This window comes from Microtus ochrogaster, unplaced genomic scaffold (genome assembly GCF_000317375.1).
Source record: "Microtus ochrogaster isolate Prairie Vole_2 unplaced genomic scaffold, MicOch1.0 UNK3, whole genome shotgun sequence".
NCBI classification, from domain to species: domain Eukaryota; kingdom Metazoa; phylum Chordata; class Mammalia; order Rodentia; family Cricetidae; genus Microtus; species Microtus ochrogaster.
The window spans coordinates 1,557,259-1,567,498 of NW_004949101.1; the positions used below are offsets into that span (position 1 = coordinate 1,557,259).

Below are 10,240 nucleotides of genomic sequence, written 5' to 3' on the forward strand. Positions count from 1 at the left end.
GTGGATAGTAGGGTATCATCTGTGGCCTCAGACCACTAGATATCAAAGTAATCCTTCCTAGTCATGATGATCGAAAATGTCTCCAGACATTTTCAGGACAAAAATCACTCCTCCAAAAAAAATTTCCTATGTTATTATATTAGGAAGAGATCACACAAACCAGCTTCATGGAACCTTCTCAGAAGATACCTACTAGGGGCAGAAAGGCTTAAGCAAGGAGGGGCACTGAATTATGACAGAAATCATGATGTAGAAAAGAGGGCTAATCCAAAGGATGGAGATATGAAAAAAATATAGAAGCCTACTATATCAAAACCCAAATAAAAGTATAATTAGCAGGATAGTAAAATTAACATTACATCAAAGAAAAAAAGGAGACTCCCAGGGGTTAGCTGGTCCTGTGTGGAGGCAAAACAGAAGAGGGTGGTGGTTGGGGTGACCAAATCCAAATATATTTATTTAAAAAAAAAAAGCTTTAGGAAATTTGCTAGTTAGTAAGCTAATTTCAAATTATAACTGTAAAAAGATAGTTTGAACAGAATTATCCTGAATTTCTAGATAATGTACTTTGAGAAGACATGAGCTGTTAAATGAGAATCATGATACAAAGTGTATTGGCTCGTTTTATGTAAACTTGACACAAGCTGGAGTCATCTGGGAAGAGGGAGTCTGAATTGAGAAAATGCCTTCACAAATTAGCCTATATGCAAGTCTATGGGACATTTCCTGATTAACGATTGATGTGGGAGCACCCAGGCCACTGTGGGTGATGCTGGTGGCCCTCAGTTGTAAAAGAAAGCAAGCTGAGAAAGTCAAGAGGAACAAGCCAGTAAGTAGCATTCTTCCATGGCCTCTGCATCAGCTCTTGACTCTAGATTCCTGACTGAGTTCCTGCCTGGACTTCCCTCGGTGATAGAATGTGATGTGAAAGTATGCAATAAATAAACCCCTTCCTCCCCAAGTTGCTTTGGTCATGGTTTTATCAGAGCAATAGAAACCCTACCTAAGACACAGGCATGGACTATCTAAATTAAAGATAATAGTCCAGAGGTCTCCAAAACAATACAGACTATTTGCCCTTAGTTATTAAGGTAAGTGCATAGTAAGACCCTATTGATGAAGACATCACACACTTTGGCTGCAGGACAAAGGAAAACAAATCTCAAACCAAGCATCGAACTTCCTTCCTGCTGGCTAGCTTTCATAGTATCAGAAAGTGCTATGAAGGCCACAGAGGGAGGAAAGGCATCAATGGTTTTATCCAACACGGGACCCTACATGTCACAATACTAATCTGCCCGGCAAGAGTAGCACAACTCTTATGTGGTAACTTGCTTCTCAATGCTTGGATTTGAGCCTGCTCCACAGTTGGGTATTTCATGCCTGGTACTGTCATCCTGGTTAAGAGACCACAGCTGGGGAGGTCGGAGGCTCTAGGGTAGAACTGCTATTGGTATTTTGTTAAATGGTCGTGTTTGTCAAATTTCCTTCTAAATGTTTGTGTTTATACTATGAGATCTGGGCTGTTTTCAACCTGGTCAGAGAAGTTTCTTTCCACAGTTGTCAGCAGTCAATAAAGAAATAGACAACAGCTCACAGTCCAGCCTGCCTGAAGCACCCACAGGCCCACCCTGCTGTCATGCAGCTCAGGCAGGCAAAAGACAGCACCCATAGAGAAGCCTGGGTCCTTGTGACTCCATCTACCTGGAGCATCCATAGGCCTGCCCAGCACATTTAGGGGCTGTCTGGGTGGGTGCCATTATGATGGGCAAATATATGGTGGAGAAATGGGAGAGGAAGAGGGGTGGAATGGTTCCTAAACTGTGGTAAGAGGCAGTTCTGAATAAGCAAGAGGGATGAGGAATGGGCTGATGTTGGTGACCTGCTTGCTACCGAATCCTGGGTGATTTCTGTGCTGGGCTGATGCCTAGTAACATGTCTGTGTGATGTCCCTCACTTCAGTAATCCCCGAAGGCCTTATGGATAACCAGAACCTGGTCAGACACCTGAGTCTGTATTGGTATCTGAGGGCTGTGCCACCTCATGGGGCCATGCCGCCTTAAGGGCCTGCATAGTCTGTGCCAGGGTAACATCTGAGCCCCAATTACAGCATATGACCATGTCTGGGTCTGTGACCCTATAGCATCCAGGGCCGGAGCTGACATCCAGGGCTCCTGTTGCCACCCAGGGCAATTATTAATAAAAGATATATGGTTCCTATCCTATAGCACCCCACACAAGCACAAGACTGCTTCCAAGTAGACATGTGTGATGAGATTTTATGTATTGATCAAGGTTTACTCTCAGAAAACATACACTTTCTCATATTACCTTTGTAGAGAGGTGTCTGAAGTTCAGCTGTGACTTGCTGTGGTCAGTCAGGCACTGGTACTCTCCTCGGAGCTCCCAGGACAGCATATCAACAGTTGACCAGAAAGCTACCTTCCTTTGGGGGCTTGGCATCCGGGAACTCCAGAGAAGTGCTTCTCCGTTTCCTCGGGTCCAGGTGTACGGCTTAGGAAACATTTTCCCAGTTAAGCAGAAAAGTTGGCTTTCAGTCCACTTTGTTGGACTTTTGAAAGAGTCTTTCAAGTTTGGATCCTCATCCAGTCAACTACTACAGCTCAGACAGCTCCAATGAGTTCTGTGTACAGCCACACACATAGGACACATCTTCTTTAAGTGTATAAAGAGCCACTCTGAGCATCACTGGCAAGTTTGGTCATTTAGATAACTGAAATAGAAAAAGCAAAGGCGACCTTTGCGGTGATGGACATGTCTTGTATCCCTCTGTTTACCAAACTCTTTCTCAAAAGCCCACACATTTTATTGCATTTAAATTGAATAAGTCAAATAAAATACATTTGCAACTTATAAAGAACTATTCATTGATTATTCAAATGATGTAGTTTGTCTTATTGTGCTATTTGTTACATATAAAACGTAGTATCTCTTAGTAACAATACTACTGTAAATTCAAATCCAATTTTAAGTTAGGCATACTCCTTATTCTCTGAAAAGTCTGAAAGTGATCCTACTGAAAGTCAAGCTTGAAGAAAATAAGAAGGAAGCAATAGTGATTATTTGTTGTAGAATGAAACATTATGGATTCCGGTATTGCTTCTGTTACTTTTCCAGGAGTATGACATAGGAAACTTAATCTTTGACCATCTACATTGTCACTCCTAGCTGCAAGAGAGTCCAAAAGGGTCACATGTATTGATCATCTGCTCAGCTATAAATTTGAGTTTTGCTTTTACAGAGGAAAAAGCAAGGAGATCTGATTGGCCCGGGGAGCCTTTGCAGTCATTTGAACTGCAGGGTGCATTCTCTTGAACACACACTGGCCTTTAGGAATAGCTCCATATAAGAAAATCTCTATTTCTTTTTTTTTTTTTAAATTGCCTAGCCTTTCACTCCACCATACACACGGCTCTGCTGACACCTTAAGTTTGCACTCGTATTACAGTGGCTTTATCCTAAGCTACGCACTAGGACCTCTCCTGCTAAGTAGGCAGCAGCAATATAGGAACCAGCCCAGAGGTGTCATTTTGAGCAGCCTTCCCTTTAAACAACTTTGTGTTTCTTCTCACTAAGATACAACAAAACCCTTCTGTGTTTCACTCAGATACAACCAGTAATATGTTCCACCTTGCCTCACCTAAGTCCTTTGGACATGCATCAAGCATCTGTACCACACCTGTTTCTGGAAGCAAGAAGTGAGACAGAGGAGAGGGAGCTGTCCTGTCAACATGAGGTGACAGCGTGCTACATTTCCTGGGTCATCCACCCATGGCTACCTTTTAAAAGCAGAGCCACACTTGGGGTGACCCCAGCCCCTCCCCTTATGTGGGGCTCCTTGGGAAAGGTGGAAGGTCAGAAAGTGTTACTATGGGAGGCCAAGCATTAAATGTGTGGATTCCAAGTCCCTCCAGCCATAGCAACAACCATGTCAGCTCATACTAACCAGTCAGGGAAGGACGATGATTTATTATGAGCAGTTGCAGAATATATTATGCGTGGTAGAGTCATGGAAAGGTCTTTGATATGTATCTGGAAGAGCTTCAAACCCATAAAAGAGATAAATTCTGTACGAAGAGTGTCACTGAGAGGCCCGGAAGAATCTCCAACATATCTTCATATCTCGGGGAATAGCGAAGGGCCGCTCTATGCACACAATCAGGGTATTAATTTCACTTAAAGAGGCCATCATTAGCATATTGATGCACCAGCTTCCCGTTAGGAGCCTCTCATGCTGCTGGGCAGCAGAGAAGATGTTGTGGCCAAGGCCTGCAAGACATGTTCTCTTGATTGATAGTTTCATCTGCTGATCTGATCTCAGGTTCTTTCCTTCTCAGCCTCCCAAACCACAGTCTGAGCACAGCCAACTGCTTCTGTCTGGCTTTTCTTCTAACTCCCAGCTTCTTCCAGGCCTCTGAGACCTCTGCTCTTGTAGCCATAGACATGAGTGGGTTTCTTTCAGCTTTGTCTAATAGCCGCAGACTACATGTGTTTCTTTTAGCTTCAGCCTCATCTCCAGGCTTCTTCCAGAGTTTGCACACCATCTGTCTGCTGCTGTCTGGTATTCTTCCTCTGGCCAGGTTGCAGGTAAGAGCTCTCCCAGAGGCAAGCACCATTCTCTGGCACACAGCCAGTTACTACACCAACAAAATATTTGTCAAGAATGCTTCTTGTTGAATTATAGTTTCCGGCTCCAGGCGGCTGCTACTGTTTAAATGAGGCTGTACCTAATTGTGGCTTTATTTGCTTTTATAGAGAGATATCCAAGTGTGCAGAGACTTGTATACAAAACAATAGTAACAATAGTAGCAATGATAACAGTAAAGTGTCGCTCTAAACAGCTGCAATTAAGGCATCTGTTGTTAATTGCATTAATTAACCTCCCTCACGAAGCAGCTGGAGAGGTTTCCACAACAGGGAGAAGAGAAGGATAATTCCCAGAAGCCCCCGGGTGAGTAGTCGGCTACTGAGCACAGCCCCTGGACTGCCAGCTACCTCTACTTTCCAAAGCGTTGCCACTGAGCTTGCAGTCACTCCAGGATGGAGACCTCACTGTCTCCGTGTAGGATAAATACTCCCACATGGCCAAGGCTCCTACAGGCTAGAAAAGCCTGGCAAGATGACTGGAGCTCATTAAGAAATGAGAGCCTGACCTATGGAATGTCAATCACAGAAATGCCGATGGTATCACGAGGGCACTGATTCACCCTGATATTTAGGTCTCCGAATGCTAGTCCATGGAGCAGGTTGTTCTCACCTTGCCCAAGGAGCAGAGGCTTTGGTGGGATAGGATGCTCACACACCTGCCCCTTCCCCAGGGCATTTTGCAGAGAGGCACGGGTATTATCACACCTTCACGAGCTCTGGAATGCCCAGCTGATTGTGATGGTCTTGGTTCAAAATCGAGGAAAACAGCATGACAAGGAGTCACTTGCCCTTTCTAAAGGCATAGGCATCAGTCTCCTGCCCACGATCTGTAAACCACTGGGTCCAAATGGAAAGAGAAAGTATGATCACATGGTTTGCCTTTTCTTTATTCTTAGTACCTAGTGGATCCAGTCATCACTCAGCTTCTTAGAGGACCTGCCTTTCTCTCAGATGGTGAGCCTGCAACCATCCCATGATTTAAAGCAAATATGACATGGAATACTATTAAGCTCTGAAGAAAACCAGTCACAAGATCTGCAGGAAAATGGATGGACTTTGAATGTATAATAAGAAGTGAGGTTATAAATCTTAGAAAAAAAAACATATGGTCACGCTCATATTCAGAGCCTAGCTACTATATACATATATTGGGCACAGTATAACATGTAAAAAAAAGAAACGAGTAGGGCTAAATATTAGAAGATGGGGAAAGAATGAATGTGGTTAATGGATATGAATTCTGGAGGAGGATTTAAAGCTAATTGCTTTTTAGTTCTAACTCCCTTATGAATTTTTGGGGGGTTGGTAGTACATATATGCAAAAATTATTTTCAGCAGTGTAAGTGTTAATTCCAGTGTGAAGCTCCGCAGTTTCAGAATGCCTATCCTAACTGTATTAAGATGGGAAGACTTTGTGTTGGTTAATATTGGTGTCTTGGGGTTTCTATTGCTGTGAAGAGACACCATGACCACAGTAGCTCTTACAAAGGAGAAGCATTTAATTGGGGTGGCTTGCCGTTTCAGAGACTTAATCCATTGTCATCATGGTGTGACAAGGTGATGTGCAGGTAGACATGGTGCTGAAGAGGTTGCTGAGAGTTCTATCTACATCTTGACCCACAGGCAACAGGAAGTGGTCTGAAACACTGGGTGTGGCTTGATCAAAGCCCACCCCCATAATGACTCACTTCCTTCAACGAGGCCACATCTACTTTAACAAAGCCACACCTCCTAATAGTGCCACTCCCTGTAAGCTTATGGGTCTAATTACATTCAAACTACCATTATTAGTGTGTGGTCTTTTTCATTCCAGGGCTCTTTTTTTAAGTTAACAAAGTCAATTTAAAGAAGGAGAAGGAAGGAGGAAGCGGGAATTTGTTTCCAACTAATGCCCTGGGAATTTCCCATTCTGCTCTAGTGGGCTGGTAACTTCTCCTGCTCAGGTGAAATAAACTCAGCCACTTCCAAGTTACAGTCTCAAGCCTCATGGGTACAGGCTTTGGGGTCAAATCAGTGGGGCTCAAGTCCCAGCTGATGGCTTTAGTCCCCTCACCTGTAAAACACTAAGCAGCACAGCCTCAACCCCTCCACATCCCAGAAAGGGTTAAGTCAGTGACCTGAACATAGGAAGCTCCTAGGCCCGCACCTGGTCCAAAATGAGTATAAAGTACACATTGTTATTCCCCAAATATATACTCTTGTCATTTGGAAGACTCTGTACCGCTTCAAAGTGTCTTCGTGCTGATCTTTGAAATCTCTTTTGCTCTCAGCTCACATCACCAGCAGCATAAAATGTGCTCTTTCTCGTGTCCCCAGTGCCTCAGGTCACGTTGCCTGTCCGTATAAAAGCCCGTTGGAGAATCATTATAACCCGAGCAGCTTTCAGACCACTGGCACATTCCTTTGGAAAGGTCCTGAGGAGGCCACAGAGAAGTGCCCCAAAGCCTTGTTCTCCTCCTGGGGTCAAAGATCCACCTGCGATAATTAGCCAGACTGGTTCCAGGCTCGGCTGTGTTGGTGTCTCCACAAGACCAGACAATCCCCTTCGACACGCCACCGGAGAAAGTGTCACTGACTTCTGCTCCCGAGTCGAAAAGCCACCTCTGTGAGCTCCGCGGAAAACTCCACTCATTAGCTGATTTCCCCAGAAAACGATGCCTCAAAAGGCTGTTGACAACCTCGGTAGCCATGGTGCGAACTTATCTTTATCTTTCATTACCCATCTTTTATTAGAGAAAGAAAAACGGGGGCCTTTGTTTTCATGGACATATCCACCCAGAAAGCTTTCATACCGAAAGGCACAAGATAAAGACAAAACCCAAATACACTTATTACAAGATGGTTGATACACTTGAAAGCACTATGGCAGTCGCCCTGCTGCTCTGTCTGTGTGAAGTCACATTTTCCTCATTATTGCCATCAGCCAGTCTCTACTAGCTGCCGGAGAGAGGATAGAGTTATGCAGTCCCAGCTTAAAGTGTGTGTGTGTGTGTGTGTGTGTGTGTGTGTGTATAGTGTGTATGTGTTCATATATGTGTATAAACATATGTGTGTGAGTATGTGTATATGTATATGTGTTATATATGTGTGTGTAATGTGTGTGTGCGTGTTTCAAGAGAGGGTTTCTATGTATAGCTTTGGAGCCTGTCCTGGCACTCTCTCTGTAGACCAGGCTGGCCTCAAACTCACAGAAATCCATCTGCCTCTGCCTCCCAAGTGCTGGGATTAAAGGCATGCGCCACCACTGGCCAGCTGTCTACTTTTTTATTGGCCATGTGTTTCAGAGAAAAGTATGAATTTCTAACTTTCTCATCAAAAATCAAGCTTGATTCCCAGGAGTGTCATCCAAGGATGGGTGGTGAGGGTTATCCTGAGGCCCAGCTGCACACCCTGACTGGTCTTTGGGTACAATCACTTTGGAAAGCTAGGAGCTCAGTGGATATTGAGAAAAGCCAGAGTGTTAAGTAGCCAACAACGCAATCCTCATTCACTGTGGTTTCGGACATCGTGAATTCTGGTAGTCTTTAAAATGTGTTTATAACCTCCAAGTCAATGTACTCAGAATCTCCCCAGTAGCTCAAGCACAAACATAAAGGGATAAAATTGTTGAGCCACCCAATGCTTTCAGCCCAGCTGAGAGTGAAGAAGGCAGTTCTGATCTTTGGTCCAGATTTCACTTACAATTCAGCATCCTCTCCGTGGTCTCGTTACAGTGGGTTACAGTTTTTACATTTGTATAGGTTATTTGATGTCCCAAATGGTCCCAAGCATAGATCCAAGTGCTGCCTAGTGTGCCCAAACACAAGAAGGCTGTACCTCACAGAAAAACTGTGGCACATGGACACCTGGCTCTTCTCCTCGGTCTCTGAAACCTGGGTAGGAAGGTTCAGAACCAGGCAAGCACTGCTGCAAACCAGGGTTCTAATTGTCATTTGCCCGGAGAGTTCTGGCTGCTGGCAGCTCCTGAAGCTGACCCATAAGGAGAGTGCCCTGGAAGAGCAGAGCAAAAGGTTCCAGGACTTTTGCAGTTGTTCTCCAGACATAGGGCAGAGCCATGAGGTGATACAAACATACATACATACATACATACATACATACATACATACATACATACGTACACATGTACATACGTACACACATATAGGTATGTGTGTATACATAGAGATGCATATACATGACAATAGGAAGGCATCTCAGTTAGAGAATATGGATATATATGTATGTGCATGTATGTATGTATCATGGTAGGAAGGCATTGTGGCAGGACTGTGACAGCTGGCCACATCTTGTCAACAGTTGGGAAACCAAGACAGATAAATGCTAGTGCTCCAGAGAAGAGAATTGTGTGTCCCTGCTCTAGGAAGAAATACACACTGGCTTAGTGTGTTCTCTCCACGCCCCCAGAGGGCCAGCCCAGGCCACCCACATAGAAGTGGACTTTCTCTACCTAATCCGCTGACACTCACACTAAGATCTTCTAGAAACACCACATGCACACACAAGCATTACTGATTACAAATATATATATTATATCATATATTATATATAATGCACATATATTATATATCATGTAGTAGATCATTGCTGTTCTTATATAAGTCAGGACACGGAGCAGCTATATGGATGTTCTGCCACTGACCCACATCCCATTGTAGATGGTGCCACGCTGTGCAGGTGCTCCTGGGTTGTATAAGAAAACAGACTGAGCAAGCCATGGGGAGCAAGCCAGTAAGCAGCACTCCTCCGTGGCCTCTGTTTCAGATACTGCCTCCTGGTTCCTGCCTCGAGTTCTTGTTTTGGCTTTCTTGATGAAGTATGACCTTTAAATGCAAACAAACCCTTTCTTCCCCATACAAGTTGACTTTGTCAGTGTTTTATCACAGTATCAGAAAGCAATCTAAGACACTATCTCATTTCCTGTCTGCCCAACTAAGGCAGCTGGATCCCTTTTATATATTGAAACTCTGTATCTGTTTTCATACGTAACACATATGCATTACAAACATAAATACATAGTCTATACAATGTATGTGTAATATAGAAATTGATTCTGATATTTTTTAACATTTATAGTTATATAATTAAATTTAATTGTGTAAATTAAATATATAAGTATTTTATATAACCTTTTAAAGTATTTCACATTTGCAAGCATTTATGTTTATGGACAGGCATGGTGGCATACACCCTTAATCCTAGTACTCAGGAGGCAGAGGCAGGCAGATCTTTGAGAATTTAAGGCCAGCCTTGCCTATGTAGCAAATTCCAGGACAGCCATAGATACATAGAGAGATCCTGTCTCAATATATATAGTACAGTCTCTCCTCCAGCCCGGCAAGATGCCCAAGGGAAAGAAGGCTAAGGGGAAGAAGGTGGCCCCGGCCCCCGCCGTCGTGAAGAAGCAGAAGGCGAAGAAGGTGGTGAATCCTTTGTTTGAGAAGAGGCCTAAGAACTTCGGCATTGGGCAGGACATCCAGCCCAAGAGAGATCTCACGCGCTTCGTCAAATGGCCCCGCTACATCAGGCTGCAGCGGCAGAGGGCCATCCTCTATAAGCGGCTCAAAGTTCCTCC

General features: G+C 44.0%; 1 pseudogene; it reads left to right on the plus strand.

Moving 5' to 3' along the window:
- Positions 1–9,993: 9,993 nt before the first annotated feature.
- The window catches only part of LOC101982827, a 9,265-nt pseudogene continuing 9,018 nt past the window's right edge, over positions 9,994–10,240 (plus strand).